The sequence below is a fragment of the Triturus cristatus genome, chromosome 8 (assembly GCF_964204655.1).
Source record: "Triturus cristatus chromosome 8, aTriCri1.1, whole genome shotgun sequence".
Lineage (NCBI taxonomy): Eukaryota > Metazoa > Chordata > Amphibia > Caudata > Salamandridae > Triturus > Triturus cristatus.
Window position 1 is genome coordinate 251,044,727 of NC_140591.1, and position 23,426 is coordinate 251,068,152.

Here is a 23,426-nt window from a genome sequence, read left to right on the forward strand (position 1 = left end):
GGGTGGGTGTTTGTGCAGCTCCCCCGCGCTCTCCCCTCCCCCGAGCATGATTCACCCCTGGAGTGTGTTCACAGCTACGGCGCTGGCCGAAATCTGATTCCAGGCCTGCGAAGGCAGAAAGGTTCGACTTACAAGCCTGACAAAAACACATTTTGTCTTTTTGCCTCCAAAGGCCTGGGAGTGGCTTTGTCCGGCGCACTTCTGCTTGCCTCTCTCCCCCCTTTTCTAACGAGGTCTTTTTGTGAATGCTTGTCTGCTGAGCACACACTGTACTGTTTTGTGAATGGACACAGCATAGTCCCATTATTGGCAACACACCCCACCCTCACCACAACAGAATCTGCATGCATAAATAAATACACAACACAACTTTTGTTTGGAAAAATATTGCTGCAGGTTTATTCCATACAAAAGTATGCAATATGGTGGTTTATCTTACGGGCGATCCAAGGGCAGGCAGCTGTACTAACCTATGCTGCCCTGCCCGCCTGATGAGCCAAGCACTGTGGAGAATCCAATCAGCGCTACCCTTTTGGGGGTGATCCCCTTACTGGATCATGTGACACATTGGTCCCTTATTACTCACGCCCCTTTCAGGGCGGAGCGTAGCAAGGCAAGCCCCCGGTTGTTCAGGCCCTCAACCACCCGAAGGACTAACGGGGCGCCGACGTAATTATTCCAGACATCTCTGCTGAGGTTCCCGGGATTTGGCTCTGGCACCCCAATTGTGCTCTTGCAGAGGTACCGTTCTGTACCCATATGCTTCCAGATCGCCCCGTAACTCCGCCACAGCTCTGGAGGTGGCCACTGTCGCCTAAAGAGCCCCCCCACCAAAACAGTTCCTTTCTCGCTGCAAGCTGTAATTTCCTGGGCCTCATTCATGTCCAGTCAGAACAGATCCAGGGCCACCTGTGCCAAGTGCACACGAACTTTGTCAAAATAACCTTTGGTGTTCGCCCGGCATAGCCCGTGCCTGATAAAGCCAAAGCCCCTTACCTCTGCAAACTTGCGCATGGAGCGGTTTACTCTTCTCTGGGAGAGTACCAAAACCTCGCATGACCTGCAAGAGTGTGATGGCCTCCCAGGAGGGAGCTCTGATCTTAAACATCGCTATCTTCCTTCAAGCTGAAGTGGCTCCCATCTCCTGCAACCTGTAGTTGCAGTTCTTCTAGCCTTTCGTGCACCCTAACACCTGCTTCCCCAATTCATGGAACAGCAGCACCTTTGTTTATGGGACCGCTTCCACAACCAGCCTATCTACCTTTGTTTATGGGACCGCTTCCACAACCAGCCTATCTACTTGGCTAGGCGGACCGGGCATTTTGTGCATCACTGAAGCGACCCGTAACCTGACCTGGAGGCAGAGTGCACCTACTTTGTTGAGGTTGACCAGACATGTGCACAGACCTTCTCTATTAATAAACCTTGGCGAACAAAACTGTTTTTCGGCTAGCGTACACTATTGTAGTCACAACAACAATTTGGAGAGAACTTACGCCTACTACCAGATTTGCTTAACTAACGCTGTATCACAGATGCCCACGTACCTGTGAACCAGTTGTGACCCTTGATGCTCTGTAGGTCTTGCCCCCACTACATGTATGCAGTTTCCTGCAATGTACCCTTCTGCCCCTGTATGGGTGGGAAAATACCTGCCACATTGCAAATCCCGCTGCACTCACATTCTCAGGCAGTCCGGTGGGGGGAGAGGGGTCCTTAGAATTGGTTCTGCTACATTTCCTGGCCTCCTAGCCCGCAAGCACCCTTTCTGACAGCAGACTTTCTGCTGTGTTGCCCGTGCATTGTCCCCACCCTGGCGCAAGACGTCCCGTTCTATACCTCTGCTAACAGACTACCTTCAGTGAGGCAGGAGTGAACGGTTGTATATTGGGCATTTGACCATAAGAACCTTGGTTTGCTGCGGCAGGGATCAAATTGTTGCCTCTGTCACACTCAAAATAGTGGCAATGTGCAGTTCTTTTGCATTCTACACTTCAGGGTGGGACTACATACGAGACCACGGAGTTGTGTGTATATTACCAATGATACTAATAGAATCTAAGGTTCCCAGTGTCAATTGATGACTATCCCGCCATGGAATATGTGACATAAGCAAGGGAGCCTTTGTGTACTTGCCATTATCCCTCCTGTCGTACAGTAATTTTGCCTTTACAGTTTAATCTGTGGTATTCGCCCCCAGACTTCCCAGGCTGCATACTGCTGGCCATGTGTGCAGCTGCTGGCGTAATAAGGGAATCTATCACAGTACAACCCTGGTTAGCACCCCGAGTGTGAAAGACAAGTAGGATGAATGGAGGACTCGTTTCACGTCAAAAGTCAGTTCACCAAAGGTTGATGTCACGGAGAAACAATTGAACAGACATTTTGTATGGGACAGCGAAAGATCACTGGGACTGTTGGTTTATTTATCGCTTGCATATTTTTTGCACATTTAAACTATTATTGTATGTTTAAACATTGTGTTTCACATATACTGTGATATTGGTTATGTCACTTTAAAAATGCATGGTTTCTTAGAGGAGGAATCGTTCGCACGTGATGTTTGGTAACCACGGGGTGTCAGGTGGGAGGGTAACGGATATTTAAATTAAATTGGTCAGTAGAGTTGGGAAACACAACCTGTTTGAGCGCGCTTGGGAAGAGTAAAAAGCGCAGTGGAAATATGAGGTATGCGCGGGAGGTTTATAATTGGAGGGGGTGCATTCACAAGGTTGAGAAGGGAAACTTTACTAGAGGGGTGATCGGGTACCTAGTTGAAGGAGGGGTGAGCTCATACAGTTTACACTATTTTCACATAGTCGATATATTTGCACATATACTTTACACATTTTATTGATTTAACACTGCTTGTAAAGGGAGGGCACATGTTGGGTTTCAGTTGTTGCGAAAAATAACAGGTATTGAAAGGATTGGATTATGTTTCACAATCGAATATTCTTTGCAATTATATGTTTTTGGGAGGTGATAGAGTTATGGTAATCATGAACGATTTTGAGAGGTGGTCTTTAATATAAATTACTGTTGACAGAGGCATTTTTATACACCACAGATACCCCTGACGAAGGTCACACAGACCGAAATGCATTGGGTGATGTTTTGGAGGACACGAAATTTCAAGTGTTTTTGAATAGGCCTGGATGGGCAATTCTGAAATATGCAACACGCACAAGCAAATGAATTTCGTACTTTTGACGTGATTGATGAACTTGAATTAAAATGGATTACTTTTTGAATACTTTGGGACTACGAGAATGAAATTCCTAATGTGTATCTGGCTGTGCAACCCAGCTGACACACACACGGTGGGTCACTATGTTTGCGTAATAAGGGAATCTCCCATTGCAACTTGCAATGAAACAACACCCGCTTGAATGTGCTATGTTGTAAGCTATCAAGTGATAACATCTCTCTTCCCCCCTCATAGACTGGCTGAAGTGCAATACTTTTGACAATCACTCCTGACAAGATGTGCCAATGCAGGTAGAAGTAAGAGTTATCAGGCCCCCTTAATTCCTTTCCCAGTTATCTGTGTATAGTGCTTGTTGTAGCATGACGCTTGTGTATTTTTGCAGTGCAAGTGTTCCCGTAGGCATTTTGCCGTTGGTTCAGAGATATTTCTTACCCCGCTCACTGATATTCATTATAACCGCCACAGAAGGAATAAAGGTTGATTGAACATCATAGGGTTTAGATCCTAATACCATGAGGTGAGGCCACCACCAGACCCAAAAGCTGAAACGCTCCAGGTTTCCTATGCAATGACCTCTCCTGTGCCCTTTGAACTCACCTTTAAATCCATAAGTGGCCAATTGGCTGACACACCAGTGGGACCTGGCAGTCATATTTAACCTTCATATCCTTACAGCATATCAACACTCACCGCTGCCAAATGCCTTAACCCCTTCAGTGCCCATGACGAGCTGGACTCGTCATGGGCTGCGGTGGCGCTGTGCCCATGACGAGTCCAGCTCGTCATGAACTCCGCCCGCTAATGAAAGGCGCGGCACTGGGCGGGGAAAGGGGCGGGCATCCAAGGGGTTAATGCGAGAACATCCGCTGGTCGTACTAGTCAATACATCTATTATTTAAATGAATAATACTGTGCATATGAATAAAACTATGCACCGGCAGCTGAAAATTTCACGTTAGTAAATGTGAAACCTTTGGATTTGCCCATTGAATTAAGCCAGTCACCACCCTCAGTGAAGTCCTGCCCTCCTGAACTTCTGTTAGTATGCCACGGAGCAGACAAGACCGTGGGACTAGGAGGGGAACAATATGTACCAATACTTGTCCTTTATTGAATACTGGGAATGCCAAATGTTCCTTAATACATTGTAGCCTATTTGTGCTTCAACATTAACTTACTGCTCCAACACAGTTACCTAAGGTGCCATCCCCTTGCCAATCACTCCTGACAAGATGTGCCAATGCAGGTAGAAGAAAGTTATCCATCCCGCCTTACTTACTATCTCAGTTATCTGAGAAAATTGGTGGAAGATGCATGTTTGAACTGGCAGCTGATCCTGTTACTTACGCCTGCAAATGCTCTGCTCAGAACAGTCTGCTAGACAATGTCTCCCCTTGAAAGGCGGTGTCAACAGACCTCCAAGCACTTAAGTCAGAACCTCAGGGTAGGGCTCTAATCTAACAGATGCCACTTGCATCGGAAACCGCATCTGGCTGTGAGCCGCTCGGTGCTACTGATGCCTCAGCGCTTCCTGACCCAAAGCCAGCTCACCCTAATACAATGCGCTCGTGGCTGGGACTCAATCGTGCGGCGAAAGCGCAAGACATCCTAGCCTGACCTCAGCTCTTCAACAGACTCCCACAGAAGAGCCCCCCACAGACCTTGTGGCCTAAAACATTCGCCCTGTGGGGCAGTTGCGAATGGACTACAAACAAATCCTAGGCATTCTCTACCAATGTTGTAAATCTAGTTATTGATTGGATAGGGTATGCAACTAAGCCTGGCCGAACCCACCTTTCTAGTAAGTGGAAGGGAGTACACACTTAAGCTGACATCAGAACACCCCCTAGGTGGTTAGGCAGAGACTTTGGCTTAGCCCAGAGGCAGTGTAACTGTAAGTGCCAACCGCACTCTCACCGTGGCACACTACAGAGAGACTCCATCCCAAGTTATTTTAATTACCCTGGAAACAACTAAAAATTCTAACCTTACCCTGAAAAGTTACCATCACTGGCCCAGAAACGAGCGAACGATGCCAGGCAACTCAGCAGCCTCCCTCAAACTTTCCTGCTGTATATTTGCTCAAAAGACTGGCAGCTAATAGCTTGTTACCCCTTGGGACCCCTGCTTGCCATCCTTGCAAGAGGTGGGCCTTAAGGGCTACTCCTCATGCACCATTTTGTACCTGTGCCTTTTAAACAACCTTTGTCGTGCTGCAGTCGCCTAATGATTCTGGCCCTTCACTAGAAGCTCCCACTTCGGCGTTGGACCAAAACAATTCCCCAGGAACCTCCTCCTCAGTCATCGCACCCAGTTATGTAATCAACGCGCATTATTCCACCTGCCGCAAGCAGGACTATGGACTCAAAAATTCAAATCAGGAGTCACGGCCCCTACGCAGGAAACGGGCAGGCTCAACCCAAACCTACTGATGCTCACCTGCTTGCTAAACGTTCACTTTTTAATCAAATAAAACCGCTATGAAAAACTTTGGCTGCAATACCATAGGTCGCTACTCTTATAATTGAATGAAGGCATTATTCATTCATGTTCCGCAAAGTAAGAACCACTGCCCCCTAGTGGTCTTCCCACTTTATGGCACCCAGGCAGTACAAATTGGCTTTACCACCAATAATCAAACCCAAGCTGATATACCGTTTTGCCCCACCCAGTGCACCCTGTCCGGTTACAGCCAAGACAGACGCACCGCAACGCCAACTGAAGACCAAGTAAAACGTAAGTTCTGACCTAGAGCTGGGCATGGCGACACATACCTAGAGCCTCCCAATAATGCGCAACACTATAAACCGCATTTGCCCACCCTACCTTACAGCAAGGTAGTTCTACTGGAAACATGACAATTGTGCCACTATATGGCAGGACTCTCGTCCGGTGGCCACATCATTCTGCACCACACCTTGTTCCTGCTGAGCTGCCAATCATAATAGCGGGACTGGAGCTAGCCTTTCTTCTGAAGTGCTCCCTATCCCCCAATCTTTTGTGTCGCAATCATAGTAACACCAAAACTACAAACCCCGACACTCATGCAAGCGTGCAATTCCGCCTATTCCGAGACCTCAAAGCTAAGAATGGCTTCAGCAGCAGGCAATAGTAATTTAATGTAATTTGAGTTAATCAATGCCTGTTGTGGTCATCTCTAAATTAAACCGAAAGCGCCAAACTCGTGGTAGACTCTCACAAGCTCCGGTGTAACAATTAAGTGATGTGCAGCTCTGAAATCAATGCTTGCACCCAACCACAAATGCAACGATAGCAGACCTTTCTGCCCCCCGTCGCCAGTATAGGGATATGAAGCCCTCACACATACCGGTCATCCCTTCCCAAACCAAGTCAGGTAGTTCGTCGTGTTTTGACACTGGGACACAGTTTGCAAGCAGGCCGCTAAACATTCGACGACACTGCTGTAAATCTAAGCAGTGTAACCGACGCCTCTCACAAATGCACCTACATCCAGTCTGTGGCCATATAATTTTTTTTGTTTTTTTTGTTTTTGTCCTGTGTGGGCTCAGATTTTACTATACGCTTTGAGGCCAACGTGGCTCAATCTCACGATCGTATCGATACCAGCTTTACACTTAACAAAAGAGTGGGGGTAGGGGCCCCCTTATGAAGAAGGGGCTGTAGACAAATCAACCAGCGCAAGAAGACATCGATGACGCAGTGATATGCTGTGGTGGGTGAAGTTGGCAGACATTGCTCTTTGTAAAGTGCGTGCCGTTTTGTTAGTCAGGCTGCGGTCACACTTCCACCAGGTCACTTGTTAGCTTGTACACAGCAGAGCCCTTTCCTCTGCCCTACAGCCCGAAATAAAGCCATAAACTATCCCGCGGACCATACCGCCGTCACCGTGAGGCGAAACCTTTGCTGTGACTGGCCTAAGGAACCTGCCTAGAGCAGAGCTAGTGGCAGGGAAATTGTTCCACTTCATGAACACCAATGCTGCCAGCAGGTACAAGAATGCACCGCGACACGAGGACAGAGTGTCCAAGAGGCGGTGTGACCAGAGGCATGTGCACAGCCGCCAAGATCCAGACTCACCGCCGCTAACTACCACTTGGCGACGCGAGGCCCTCCTCCTCCACCGTATGGACCACACTGGTGGCATGGCAAGGAAGCCTGAAGATGCTGACGATTGAACCCAGGGCCCAACATATGCAAAGCTTGTGCCCTACAACTGAGCTACATCCCCACGCCCTTCAAGATTTGCCAATGCCTAACTGGTGCTGTGAGCATATAGCCACCATCTGAACAGGAACAATTTTCCAAAGTAAATCACGTGGTAAATACCAGCAAATTTAAATCGTATTTTCCTATATTTACTAAGAAGGTTGAGGCAAAGCACTGCTCTACCAGTCAAATGAACCCCTGATGCCAGTGGCAGAACAAATTGTGCCCAAGGTGTTTAGCTCAGTCACCCTGTATAAATATGTGCACCCGTCAACTCACACCTTCCAGGATCGCATACCAAGCCACTGTTGCGCAGGTCCCGAATACACTTCCTAAAAACTCGCTTGCGGCCCCTGCGTGCAAACCCCGGTCAGGTGCGACATAGTGTGACAATTGATCATTTGCAGTGCTACCGTCCTACCTGTCTGCTGAGGCGGTGCCCCGGCGGTCACCGAGATGCCGGCGCCCCCTACACAATACCTTGGGGCCATGCAACCGGTCGCATCGAGGACTGCGGCCACCAGTCACCACAGGCACACACAACTCACCGCCCACACGACGAACCGTGGCGACGTGCCAGACAGCGTGTGCAGTGACATACAGCCTCCAGGGGAGTGCGCCCGCCCTCCAGAAAAGAAACCTTGCCCCTGTGCTTAGCCGATTATCGATATGCACAGGCTGCACCCCTGCCGCCGGAATCACCCAACCAATCTTGGGCAGATTGAGGGTTCAAATGGTCGTCTGCCTTAAGCCCAAACCCAGTGCAGAGTTTGTGCTCCATTGAACACTCCCTCTGATACCAAGACGAGATCGCCCTCACGGGCACCGGCTGACCGTCGGTGGGCCACCAGGAACCCAACCAATACCAAGACGAATCCCCCATTGGTGTTCCAACTGCCCCCCCAACCACAAGGACCGTGGATCCCAACTGATTATCACGTATCCCGGGCCGAACCGAGGCGATGCACATCCCCAACCGGAGATGATGTGCACAGGAGGCCTGCAGTAGAGTTTACAACATGAAATGAGGCATTTCTCAACAGGAGCGCGATCACGAAACCAAGCCCCTTCCGACTGGCACCCCTTGCAGCCCGGTGCCGCCTCCCAACCAGCGAATCTCGATCTCTGAAACCGGAGCCAGGAGGCCGCGCGGTGGGACCATTGCGTCGCACAGGAGGAGAGAGAGGCACGCCCTCCCCTCGCATCCCCGAATCCACCCGCCCTCCAAACCGCCACAAAACCCGGGTGAAGGAGTACAGAGAGGAGGTCGTACCTCTGTTCCCCCCCCCCCCACAGAGGCTAGCCTCCCGCGGCCTGAGGGTTCTCTCGCGGAGACAGGGCGGTGAAAATTGGGAGGGGGGCCCAACCTTTTTGCCCGAGAATCACAGTCCAGCCCAAGCAAGGGGCCAAGTCTCAAGCCAGGATCCCCCGATCCAAGTTCGGCAGCTCTGGCCCTAAGGCCACAACCTCTCCCGGAGGCCCTGCACCCCTGCCTCAACGGGTCGGTCAGCGTCCAGGAGTCAGAGCACGCGGGCCACCTCCCCCTGTCCAGGCTATGCTAATCCTCGTGTGGATACTTTCCCGGAGCCCTGCTAAGCAAACCCCAATTGGTAAACACAGGCTCATCTCACGGCGATAAGGCCCTTGCAGGGGGGGGGGTCTTAGCGAGCGGCACCCGTTGCACCCGAGGCAAATGACCGCCTCAGCTATTCCTATCCCTTTGCTTTGGAGCGCCGCTGATGGGCAACAACGGGCGGCTCCAAGGTGTCCCCGCTCGCGCCCCGCGTGCCCCTGATACGCCCCGCAAGACTAAACGGGACAAGGAAGATCTGATGGGCTTCAGAGTCACCGCACATATTCCCTCACCCCTGAACCCTGCACCGCCGCCCCATGAACAGGGCGGAGGCCCTTGCTCACCGCCGCTCCCTGAGCATCAGGGGGGGTTGCCGTTGGGCACGACACAACACCTCGGCGCGGTATGGACACAGCGTGTCCAGGGGGGGCAGGAGACCCGCTTGCGACGGCCGTAACAGCCAGCAAACTGAAAGCAGAAGGGGGGGCCCTCTCGACGCTCGCTGCCCCCCCCTACCCATGGGACAACTGGCCCAAGGCCAGCGCCCGTAGTTGGGTGGGCCGAACTGGAAGGTTCGGGGAAAAAAGGCAGCCCAGGGAGGGTGCCGATGCCCTTTGCCACCCAGGAGCTGTCCTACCCCCCACGAGGCAACTGCATCCACGGCAATGGCCGGGCCATGCAGCCTTGCTCCAGGCAAGAAGGGGGGATGAACGCACTCACCACGGAACAGCTCCTGGAGATCCCACGACCAAACGGTGAGACGGGCAGCAGACGGCGTGTCCGGCGCAAAGAGGACGCCAAGATGGCCGGGGGAGGCATAAATACCTCCCCACCTCCTCGGAGCACCGGAAGTGACGCGCCTCTCGCGTCTGGTAAGGGGACTCCTCCTCGAGTCCCCCATTATTCGTGGGGGTGGGGAAGTGCCCAAATGGGACTAAAGGGGGCCGCCATGGGCAACCGCAGGTATTTTATGAATGGAGGGAGGGGGTCACGTGACGCCCCAGCCTCCCTGAGCTGCTGTACTCCTTTCCCACATGAACGGTGTCAACAAGGCGGCGGCGGCCCTTCCCCTCCCTGCAGCCTGCTCGGTCCCCAGGCCCCCTGCCAACGGTGGCGAGCTGACCCTCCCAAGCTACTTCCTCCAGCTCTGCCTGCCGCTTTCGTGAGCTCGGTTATGTATTTTTCATCAATGAACACTGTGGCATGCAAATTGCAGCGATTCACAAAAAAAGAACATGGCGGATCTGTCTGCAGTCGCTTGTTCCTCTCAGTATATGTATGCATACATACCAATTAATAAACATAGCTTCTTCCCCTTTGGTAATTGTTTAAAATTATATAATTATATAACCCCGTCCCTTCGGTAGTTATGTGAAATGTAAACAAATAAAAGGGATAAATCGATAACAAAATAAATCCATTCATTTCAGAAGAGACTGTATAAACCTGAACTATAAAATGTCCCCGCGCCTCCTGTTTGGTACCGGTTCTACACAGTTTAAGCACTCTTTCACATGGTCGAATTAAAATCTGTTTCCTCTGGAATGCATGATAAAAAAAAACAACGATTCGGTAAATGGAAAGTGTGTATTTTAAGACTTGGCCAGACAACGTAATACCATCAACCCTGTGGTTAATAAACACACTTGTACACACACATAATGTATAACACTCTCCCTAGCTTTTACTAAATCCAGTGCTTGTTTACAACAGTGCCTTCCTTGCCTTGCCTTGAAAGGCTGTAAAAGGTATCAGACGACGTTCCCCAAATTTACACTTCACAAAAGATTCGCCAAAAAATAGACCTGTAACATTTCAAAAGCAGACACTCAACGGCGAGATTTGCATTTCTAGCAGAAAAAAAAATATGGGCCCCTACCAGGCAGGCAACTAGAGCCAAATTTCGGGGTGGGGCTGAAAAAGATTTCGGGGGGGGGCTAAGTCTTCCAGCCATAGGCAGAATGACTGTAAGAAGGGGTGAAAACACAACAAAAGCCTCATTAACGAGTAAATGGTCTTTTAAAGACCCGTGAAGTACTCTGGTGCCGCTGCAATTAGACGGACGCCAGCCCGCGAGGCTGTCTCAGCCGGGCTGTCACACACGACGGGGGGGGCTGAAGCCCGGTGAGCCCAATGGGTGTTGCGCGCCTGGCCCCTACCTACTTAGGCATAGAAATGTATATATTTAAAAAAACAAATACAAAATGACCACCAGACACTCGATTGCAGCATCCAGAATAAAATCGCATTTGTGCCTAGTAGGATGCGTGGGATTTCACCCATAAGGGACTCAAAAGGACCTTTGTGAAGAGCCGCCAAAAACTATGCATTTTGTGGAGATGTTGCGGCCTCCAAACACGCTCTTCTGCTTCAAGAAATCATCTCTGGACGTTACATTTAAAGGGACGACACGCATCAGGCTCGTGATGTAAGACGGGCTCAAAACACAGCAACAAGCACAGTCCGCTTTCACTTTCGTCCGGAGAAAAACGATTTCTTGTCTTTATGGGGCCATGTGTTTTGAACACATGGCCCCATAAAGATAAGAAATCGTTTAGGACGAACGGAAAGCAGGCAAGCCCGTCCAAGTGGGATGGCAGAAAAAGTCAAAGGGAGGTAACATACACAGCTCTTTTTCAATGGTTGGCCACCATTTAGCATAAACGGTGCCGCCGGCCAATGGAAAAGAGGGGAGGGGCTTAAAGCCCTTTACTGAAACTCCTCAAACTCATTAAATTACGCCGAGCGAGCTGCACATGTGCGCAGCCACGCTAGCCGAGACCTAAAAACAGAGGAGTTGGCCTAATGGCAAGGGCTGTCGCCTTCGAATCTGGGGAACTGGATTTGAGTCTCGGCAATGACAGCTGAACATCATGTGATTCTGGGCAAATCACTTAATCTCCCTGTGTCTAACAAAAATGAATGTATCCTCATGTAATGCAACTGGTTCTATGTAAAGCGCTCTGAAATAAAAAAGAATCAATTTCCATCCAGATGATCCCTTTTTGCAACTTTAATATCTCCTCTAATCTTTACTTTGCAGTGCATGCAGTTCTTTGATGACAGTTATAAATTCACTGTTCTGTTAGGATTTTAATTTATAAGCTGCAAGTAATGGAAGAGCAGTAACCCATTGACCTATTTACATTTTATGCACTTTGTAATCCACATGGTAAACTTTCTTTGCAGCTGACATATTAACCCTCTGGCTACCTTGCATGGAGTTAAAACTTCTCCCACTAGACAACTCTGATGTCTCCAGCAAGAACATCAGTCACCAGAGTTATCTTGACATTTTATTGTCTGGAAATTGCAGGAGGCCAGGAATGTGTGGAAGGCTTTTAAAAGTAAAATGAACTGGGAAACATTGCCCTCTGAAGCCAGTATCCAGTGCAATCCATCCCACAGCCCTTGTGCTGGCCCTGTGTTCTTCTTCTGCTTTTATTTAATGAAATACATTCAAAGGGACATTTTTCCAGAAGGAAACATTTTGGCCTCAGCACAAAACTGCTGAGGAGAAACTTCCAACTCTTCAGCCAGCAGCCAAGAATGCTGCAATAAAATGTAAGCAGTTACGTCTGAGCACCCACAGTGTAAGAAGAGGTTGAAAACATAATGAAATAGACCCCCCCCCCACGAGCAGATCAACAGAGCAAAGTGTCATAATATTGTACTAAATCCCTGCTCCTTGGAGGAAAAAAAGGAGGGACAAAAAGGCAGAACTGACCACTAGTAAGCAATGATTTTTAAAGGACATTGAAACAAACAAATGAGAAGCAAGGAATGGCATTTGGCCCACAGAGATATATGTATTCTAAATGTATAAAAGAGGTTGTACTCTTACGCTCGACCTAAAAACGGCTCCTGTGACTTTATCAGACCAATGTGAGGGAAGCATGCGTGTGTACCTTCTCTGTTGCATGTTTATGTCCCTTTGCCTCGTTGTATTTCATGTATAGTGATGGCTACAGACATTTTATACTTTGCAAACAACAGACAAACACAGGAAATAAACAATTGTGAACTACTTCATTTCACTTGCTCATTGGAGACTTTCGGCTCAGAGTTCTGAGTCGGACTTACACTGGGGGCTGGATGCCACCACCTTCGTCGTGCGTGTTACTGCTGGGTGTAGAACTTGGACCCAGCAAAGAATGTCTTCGCTCACTTTGAAAGCTGTGGCATAAGGCAACATTATGCCCCAACCACCAACCACGAACCCCCTCCGCCCCCGCTCCTCCAGCCCCCTCTAGAATATGCTAAGAGTCTTCGAGACTTGATATCTCATAGAGCTTAGGCTGAAGGGTGGGGGGACTGAGAGGCCACCCTGCGCCGCAAGGAGAGCATGTGGTCCGTCGGCTACGCTGCCGACTTTGGTGCTAGGAACCAGAGTTCGAGCCTCGAGGTCGCGTCAACATACTGTGTTTCTGGGCAAATCACTTAGGGGCATATTAACAAGCCAGGCGATAAAACGGCGATAATGGGCTTGATAATATGCTCTATGGAATTCCAATTGAAGCCCATGTTAGACGTCCTTCACATTTAACATGGGCTTCAATTGGAATTCAGTTTTCTGCCGCTAAAGCGGCGATAATTGTATCGCCTGGCTTGTTAATATGCCCCCTAATCTCCCCGTGCCTGAATGTGTAATGTAAATACGTGCTCATCTAAAGCGCTTCAATACCTTCGGGTCGAGTTCGCGCTTTATAAATATGCAAAAAAAAAGCCTGTGTTACGCCCTTGATACTGCATGTATATGTTCCGGCTTCGACAATCAAAGGCCTGGGAAGTTTGCTCACAATGCTTATTCCCCAGATTAGAATATGCAATTGCACTGATGAGATGATACGTTTCTTTGACACATACGTGTCATATGATGGTCTGTGGCATTCTGTTATGCAATTTAGGATGCAACGCTGACCATGCTGTTCAGTCCGTAATGGTAGGTTTATAAAAACCACTGCACAAACAGGTGGGAGGCCAATAAACATATTTCCGGCAAAGACATGATTTCGCTTCAAAAATGTTCTGCTTTTCCACAATAACTGGAAATGCAGTCAGTGGCCGTCCTGGCTAGCACAAAAAGTGCCAGGCTGCAAAGCCTCCTGCTAATGTGGGGAACTCCTGGTAGGCTCATAAAACCGCTCTGTTGAACATGTGGCATTATGTGGTTGAGCGGTAGCACAGTGACCTTACACAATTTCTGCAAGGCGTCAGTTCATCGCATCTTGTAAACCGTACACCAGGAGAACAGGAGCATCTTTCAAGCCTGACGAACACTCAAAGAAAAATAAAGTACATGGACTCGATAATAAATACATTTTAAAATACAGGAAATTCCAAGTCATAGCCGAATGATGCCTGGCCAAAGGTAGCAGTGACGAAAACGTACGCCACCTCCATAAAAACGTGATTGAATAAAGTGGAAAGGGATATTTTGAACACAATCTGGGACTTGCGTCACTGTCTATTTCAAACGTCATAGCATAGCAAGCCCGAAAGGCCATTTCTCAATGCCTTGATCGGCTGTGAGATAACTCAAAAGTCTGCAGCCCTGCTTCGTAATAGGGTTGTACCTTTGAGGCAAAGTATACATTTCACTGACCATGTAAAACTTTTGAAGTGAAGGAAAAATAGAGCCCAAATATTTTGGATCGTTTTTGTTGCTAACTTAAGGGGAACGGAGCAAAAGGTTTTGCACCAAGATAATAGATGGATCAAATCTATTTGTCTCTATTTGTGCTGTGTTTACAATAATAAGAAACAAGTTAAGCAATTGCTCTTTTCCCCACTTTAAAAATGTGAAAGAAGTCGCAAATTAAAAATATCTCCATTTTATACCAATCAGGGGGCATATCAGTAAGGGCCGGCGATAAAATTATCGCCGCTTTAGCGTCCGTTTTCGGGCGAAAAGCAGCGATAATTTTATTGCACTATCAGCAAGGTCACGCTATCGCGTGAATCCATGTCTTAGCCCCCTTTCCCTTAACGCCCAGCTTTGCATCTCTAATGAGATGCAAAGTGGGAGCTCCTCTCCAAAATAACGTGAGAAATGTCGCTAACAGACATTTCTCCTATCTGCAAGCTGATCGCTAACCTGCGTAGCGATAAGAAAAGTAGCGCTAAACGTGGTAAACGCTACTTTCCATACGCCTGCTTTCAGTCTGACTTAGCCATTATATCCAATGGAAGGTGGATATAATGGCTAAGTCTGCCCTGTCCTATCATCAAGCTATCGCCAAACGTTGTGCGATTATTGCTGGATTTCCAGCGATAATCGCTCATTTGGCAGCTTGCGCTTGAAATTTTATTGCTTTGGAGATAAGGATTGCTTATAGCACGCTATCTCAGCGATAAAATCCAGCGATAGCCGGCGATAATTATCCTCGCGCTAAGCCCGCGCGGCCCTTGCTGATATGCTCCAATGTCTTTTAAAAAAGGAATTCACATGCAAAATGATGCACATGCAATCGAGGTGCCGTTTAAGTATTTTCCAATGGTTACACAATCCGTTGCACTGATGGAATTATTACTGTGTGATATACACTACAGCACTATCTGCTTGCTCAGTTTCCTATTACCTGAGCATTATAAGTGTTGGAAAAAACACGCAGCCAACTCCTTTGTCCTCCCACAAGTGTCACTGTACCTGCTTTCCAACCCTCATTCTTTGATGCTGGGAGAAGTCAGTTAAGTGCTTCTCTTGTTATATTCCTTATAAAAATGTTCAGGCACTAATAGGACGTTCAAGAGTACCTAGTTGTCTGACCGAAATGTTCTAAGTCATTATGCTTGCATTTTGTGGAGATGGTCGCCATACCCCAAAGGGTCAATAACAGGTCAAGATATTGATTAGACGTGGCCCCGCCTAGTGGCTCTAGACATGTTTCAAGCGGACTGGCAAAGTAGGCCCCCGTCATCAGTTGGTGAAGCTGTCCCTAGGGATTCCTGAAAAACTTTGATGCCTGCATTTGAACTCCATAAGCACTTGATACCAAACATAGGATGGGTGCCAATGTGTTAAAAACACGAGCGATCCATGTTATCTGTTCGTGAGCGCCAACATCCTTGGGTTCATAAAAAAATGAGGTAAGGCATAACTTTCATAAATTTTCTCCTTCCTTCAGGGAATATATATCTCCCCTCCAATCCCATAATTGCCACAATTGAAACAGTCAGGCACAGACTCCACTTTTCATTAGTGCTTATTTATTGCAGTGAATCACTCCTGTCCATATGACGCGTTTCGGCCGCAACACAGCGGCCTTGCTCAAATATGCGCGGCATTGTCAAATAACTTTATTTATACATTTTTAAATCACGTGATAGCTCAAAAACTACAACAGCTATGGACATAAAGGAAAGACTGATGTCTATGTCAGATCAGAGATCTTCTTACATTCATACATTATAAATAACTTTATAAATAATATTTTGTAAATATCATGTATCATTTAACCTGAGATTTTAAAACAGACTAATAAGTCTATACAAGATTCGTTATATCCAATTATTGTCTGTGCAAAAAATCATCATCAAATACTATACAAAACATTAATTAAAAAAAGATTCCATCATCGGTATAGTATACCTGCTTAAGATCACTGCATCATAACTATTGTGCATTGATTTAAATCTACCAATATATGCCATATCTAATACTGTGTGTACTGGTCATCAAAGTTGAGCCCTTAGTGGGCTTACTATCTGATATACTGATATATTAGCATTCTCTTTTACCAATAGCTAATTATGTTGTTAGAGATATTGCATATGCTATGCTGGATACTACTGTGAACCTACAATCAAATTGCTTCATACCAATAGTGTATAAATACAATGAATCAAAAATAACAAACATGTTCTGTATAAAATAAATGCACATCAATATATTGTTCCTTAAATATCCACGCTGTTGACAATGGGTTAAAGTGCCCAGTGTTTAAAGTGCTTCAATATAAAGTGCAAGATAAACCCTTGCACTGTTTCTCTACATGCTCTATATATTGTAAATAATTGTTCACTCCGAAATATTCATTTTGTTAACATCTATTAGCTATTCACATAATATTTTGGAGTAAAAGACCTATACAACTAACATTAAAAACCATAATGAAAATAGAAATTGTGCAAATCTTCACCGGTATTGAGGCCATTCGGGGTTTAGGAATCTAGTTCTAAAATGTACCTAGTCTCCAACTGTCACAATAACTTTTCTCGATTACCACCTCTTCTTAAAACCGGGACAGCGGCTATAACAAAATACTTAAAACTGTTTAAATTGTTGTTATGTGTTAATTTCAAGTGACAAGCCACCGGATAAGCAGGATCGGAATTACCAATGGCCCTCAGGTGTTGGAGTATTCTCCAATGCATTTGTAGGTTGGTACCTTCCACATACTTAAGCCCACAAGTGCATTCCATCACATAAACAACATTCTCTGTTCTACAGGTGTACAACCTTTATATATCCACTGGTCTGGATTTAAATGGTGTATTGAATTTGGTTGTGTTAGCCCCAAATGGGCACGCCCTACAAGAACTGCACTTTCAAAATCCCTTTCTGGCCAACAGCGACGTGGTGGTAGTAATTACTTCAGGGCTGCTTTTAACAAGTGCATCCGTCATTGAATAAGCTCAACGAAACGTGATATCAGGTTGTTTAGGTAAAATGGGACCTAAGGTAGAATCAGTTAAAATTATTGCCCATTGTTTTTTGATAATAGATCGTATACATTTTTCTTGTTAGTTATAGGTAGTAATCATTCTAACTTTCACTTCATTTTTCTCTGTGACAGTTGGGAGATCTTGTCGATGCTCAGTATCTATCATTTTCCTGAATAGAATAGATTCACTAGACTTTTCATTTGCTCTTTCAGTTGCTTGATCAATATTTCTCTTCTAATAACCTCATTCTTTGAATCGTTGTTTAGCCTCAAATTGGCATTGAACCAAATCGATGTCAAGACAACATATCCTATGTAATCGTACCATCTCACCATAGGGGATGCTATCAATGCAATGCTTGGGGTGGAAACTGAATGCATGGAGCGTGGAATTTCCTGCAGTAGATTTACGATGTAGATGGATTCTAATTTGTTATTGTTAGCATAAATTTGTACATCTAGTAAATCAATGGTGCATGCATTGTTATTAGCTGTAAATTCCAAATTCATAGTATTCTCATGAATTCGAACCGCAACATTTTCTGCGCTTTTTAGGTCTCGCATAGGCAGCGCATGCGCTGCCTCTACGAGGCATCAAGTAATCTGTATTACTAGTGAAACTCCACCCATTGAGTTTCTCTTTGTTTTGTCACTTGTCATTGGTTAAATGTGGCATTGCTGTTTTTATCTCACTCATTGATTGGCTGGAGGTCCGATACCTCATTTCCGTTTTGCTTCCATTTTGTAGGAAGCAGCACTGACCAACTACAATGTAGTTCCGCTGCTGGATGTTATCGTTTCATTTAGGGACGATGCCCCATGCTTTTCATTTTATGGGTATTTGTTTAATACAATGGCGGCACCAGGGTCCAGGCAAACGCAGCCTCCCACCAGCTGTGTCAGCACTCTGCCGATCGCAGCAACAAAAACAAAGGTCTTCTTGGCAGCTGTAGCGCCGCATGCAGGTTCCACGGCGCTGCTCGGTGGTGGAACAACAGAGCTGTGGAATGCGCTGTCTTTCAACCGGAGGCCGGGCCATGATTTGTAGAAACATTGGAAACTCTCGCACTTGTAGTATTATTAAGATGAGCATTATAAAATGGCCGCCCCTTCTCCACCTCTGTCTACTATTGGTTTTGGCTGCAAGAGAACAGAAAAGCTGAGTTACGACCCACACTGCTTGTGTGCCAGCCGCCCCTGTGCCTGGGACGTGTGAGCTTAGCGCTTTGTGGAGTTTAAGGAGTGATCCGAAAGTTCAGCCTCCCAGCTCTCCTCCCCGGCTTGTCCTCCGGAGGGATGGCACTCCTCAGCGTTTGTGGTTAGTCACTTTGAGAGCACAGGGGCTGCTTACAGTACCGACCCCTGTCCCCAACCCCTAAATAAATAAACATTTAGACAGGCTGGGAATGGAGATGAACTTCGGGGTCCTGTCAGGAGAACCTCAGAGCAGGACTGCCTCCAATGGAACCGGCTCTACACCCCGCTGCAGCCTAAAACCCACCTGCACCAGTCGCACAGGACCCCACCCTGGCCCGACCCCATCTGGCACCGAGGACACTGCTCCTCAAGCCTGAGTGCCCCACCATTGGCTTCAGCGCAGGCAGGACCCGAGCGGCAACTCTTACTCCTTCCCTCACCCCCTTTCCACATTCAACATTCTCAACTGTTCTTACTCCTTCCTGCTAGCCCTCACTCCTTGTTTCCTTTGTCTTATACCTCATTTCTTTCCCTCTATGTCTTATTCCCTTCCACCATCACAACCCTAGTCTCCTTCTCGTGCACCACCCCCCTATCTATCACTCATCTCCTTAATCTCACTCCTTCACTCCATCTCTTATACCCTTCCTTCACGTCGCACTGCTTCCCTCCATCCATTACTCCCACTCCACGTCTTTCATCTCTTCCTTCAACCCCCACACCTCCCTCTTATTTCCTTTCTTACTCCTTCCTCTATTCCTCACGCATTCCCTCTATTACACCTTTCCGAATTCTTTCACACAATAACTCTGCATTTCAAACCCACACTTTTCTCTTTCCTTCTTTCTACTTCTCACTCCTCTCTATACCTCACTTTGCCCTTTGTGGCTCATCTCTCATTCCATGCTCATTGTTTTGATTTACATAGTTGTTTCTATCCCTCACTCTGGACCCTCCATGTATCACTCTTTTCGGCATCCCTCCAGGCACCTTCGCACTTTAAAATTTAAAATTCAAAAAGTGTATTCTATTATCCCGCAGAAGCAAATCACTGAAGTACATTCATATTATAACTGCATTGAGAAGCATTTTTTAAGTGATACAATGAGAAGCATTTTCGAACTGATAAGAGTACAAACAGAAATCTAGAAACATTCATGCCCGTCTACCCCCACCCCCACCCCCACCCACAACAATACCAATAGTGAACTAAAAGGCGAGTCAATTATATGCACATTTTATGTGGCCTGGGCTGCTATTATGCATGAGCAACATTATAGGTTAGCAAATCAAACACAATAGAAGGTTGGTAATGCATATTTCTTGAAGTCATGTATTTTGAGGTCATCTTATATCTGATAATTTAAAAAAAGAGGCAAAGTGAAATTAAACAATTGCCTAGTATCACACTGTTCAGCAACTACATGTACATGCTTAGCTCCTCCTACGTCCAGCTTACACACCCACCCCTCCTCAATAAGCCCCCTTTACCACCCAACCCAACAACCCCTCTCCCCCAGACCGCCACCCTGCAGCCCTCAGACACAACCCAGACCAAACGTTTTGGCCCCTGAGGAAATGTTTACCAGAACCCATGCTCTTTCTTTACCGCTTACTCTTTCTTTTCTCCTATTTTTCGCTATTTCTGTTACCTTTTCTGTCCTTTACTTCCCTGTTTCACGTTTCCTTGTCTGTCAGTTTCACTCTTTCCTGTTTTTTAGGTCTCGCATATGCTTTTATTGTATTGTTCCTTTGTGTATGCATAATTTGAATGTACTGTATCTATTTATTTTCCGGTGTTTCCACCATTAGTGCGGCGTACGTATATTCACTGAGTTCTTTGTACTGTCTAATGTTCACTGCAAAGAGTCTCCCCTATGTATTTTCTGTATCATGTGCCCCCCCCTTTCTCTTCACTGTACAATCTGGCTCCCGAGATTTCCCACTAATCACCTACATACTGCAGGGACTATGTAATTTCCATTCAGTTACAGATAATTGTATTTGCAGAAGAGGTCTTGAGCACTCCGTATTTAGTGCTGGCTGTGCTGTGCTCTCTCAGTTCCTCGAGCACGGGGGTGGCAGCTTTCGCAGCCTTATTTGGCTCCCGTTTACTCACCACACTGGCCTCATGCCATCCCACCTTCCCCCTATTAACCACATTTGCAGTCTGCTGCTCCTTCACACAAAACAAAGACACATCCACTTCTATTTCTCTGCATCAGCAAGGCTTCCGCAATTTGTGGGACATTTTAACATCGGGCAAACATCATACTATTCATACCCATCCTGGGTCCTCTTTCTCCTAATCTCCATTTGGTGTTCACCTACATCGACAGATAAGTGATCAGTTGCTTTGGCCTGTTGGCGTCCTCCTCTGTTCGGTGCTCTATTGCTTCTGTCTCTTGTCGCTAACTCAGGACAAGCTTGCTATTGCATTCCCACATCGTACAAGGTGTCCTGGCAGAGGAGTGCATTTTTGTTCATATTTTGTCCGCGTGCAGGCAATTTAACCTACACATTTACATTCCACACGACATAATTTGACAGCAAACCACATAATTCAATTCATCAACACAATTACACAAGACACCACATATATCCAATACACACCACAGATTTCATCATCATGCCAGAAAATTCAACAGCACAACACAAACTCTACTACATAAAACTCCACAACACAAAATACCATGCCACATAATTACACTCCATAACACACAGTCCCACTCCTCATAATTTCAGTACACTTAATACCCCATAATTACTATCCACATAATTCCACTGCACACAATGCAACATAATTCAACTACACAAATCCACACCACACACAATTACACAACTAACAATTCCAATCCAAACCAGAGAATTCCACTCCACACAACATACATCCACCCCAAAACACATGGATAAAAGACATTTTAATTTACAACACCAATGGCTCCAACTTTCACAAATGCGAGACCTATTGCACTGCAAATGCTCGTTTCATTTCCTTCCAAACAACAAAGACATTGTCTATGAATCGAAACCAGCATATTATATTTTCCTTCCAATTCGCATTACAATCCACCTTAATTACCTGTTCTTCCTACCAGCCCACTTCCAAACATGCGTAATTGGGGGAGAAGTAGGCACCCATAGCCAACCCTCTAAGGGCCCGATTCTGATCTCGGTCGGAAGGGCTCCAAATCGGATTTGGTTTTACCCAAATCGATCCGGAGCCCTTGTTTCCGACTGACTTGTTCCCAATTCGGAATGACCAAGTACGATGCCTGGAAACCCGTAGCGCTGACCAAATCGGTTTCGGAAGGCATACGGAGAGATAGAGCCCTCCGGATCCCAATCGTACAGCACTAAGGAGTAGGTTTTCCAAGCGGGCAAGTATGATGAAAGATTCTGACAGCCCTTAAGATTCGTTTTGCCCGGATCGAAAAAGCTGCTGGAATCGGTCTTTGGGGGGCCCGTAGCAGGCTCCCCCTTCACCCGGGGCCCTCTGAATCCTGCCCATGGAGGTACCCATTGGTCCCCCCTTTCAGACCATGCACAGTGTGGCAAGCAACAAGGGGTGCCGGCCACAGGGTGCACGATGATCCCCTTTTGCCAATGGGAGCCTGTGTACGCATTTTGTGCACAGGCGCCCATTGAAGTCAATGGGAGTCTGACCGAATCGTATCCGGATGCATTCAAATGCATCATACTTGTTCGGTCAGACTCCCCTGACACGAGTCGTACGGAAAGCATTCTGGACACAAGTCGTTCGGTTTGCTTTCCAAACAAGATCGGAATCGGGCCATAAATTGTTGAAAAACCTCCTTGTCAAACATGAAAATATTGTTGTTTAAACACCAATTGATCATAGCTAAAATCATTCTACTGTGGTTATAAAGTTGTTAAGGTCTGACTTAAAGAAAATATTCACAGGCTCTGAGTCCATCCTCATGTTGAATACTGGTGCAAAGAGATGTAATATCCAATGTCATTAGCTTATAATCTTCTGACCAGGGTATTTCATATATTTTTATTTTCTTCAAAAAATCACCAGTATTTTTAATGTACAAAGGTAATTTGATGACAAATATATATATGTATGTGCATACATATATATATTTGTATACACATACATATATATATATGTCATCAAATTACCTTCGTACATTAAAGATACTGGTGATTTTTTGAAGAAAATAAAAATATATGAAATACCCTGGTCAGAAGAATATAAGCTAATGACATTGGATATGACCTCTCTTTGCACCAGTATTCAACATCAGGATGGACGCAGAGTCTGTGGATATTTTCTTAGAGTCAGACCTAAACAACTTTATATATATATATATATACATATATATATATATATATTATCTACTGGCGGTCACCAGTAGATAGTTATAGTTAGGACCGAGTTCCCATAGGAAATCTGAAAATTCTATTTTGAATAACTTTGGCGCCGGTTGACGAATCCTCGCGAAATTTTCAAAACGAATGGGACGCTCCGCTCAGCTCCTACCCTGAAAGTCTCGGGGTGATTCGTCAAGCGGGGGCTGAGAAAAAAGGGGGTCCCAAAACGCATTTTCCCCATGCATTTTCC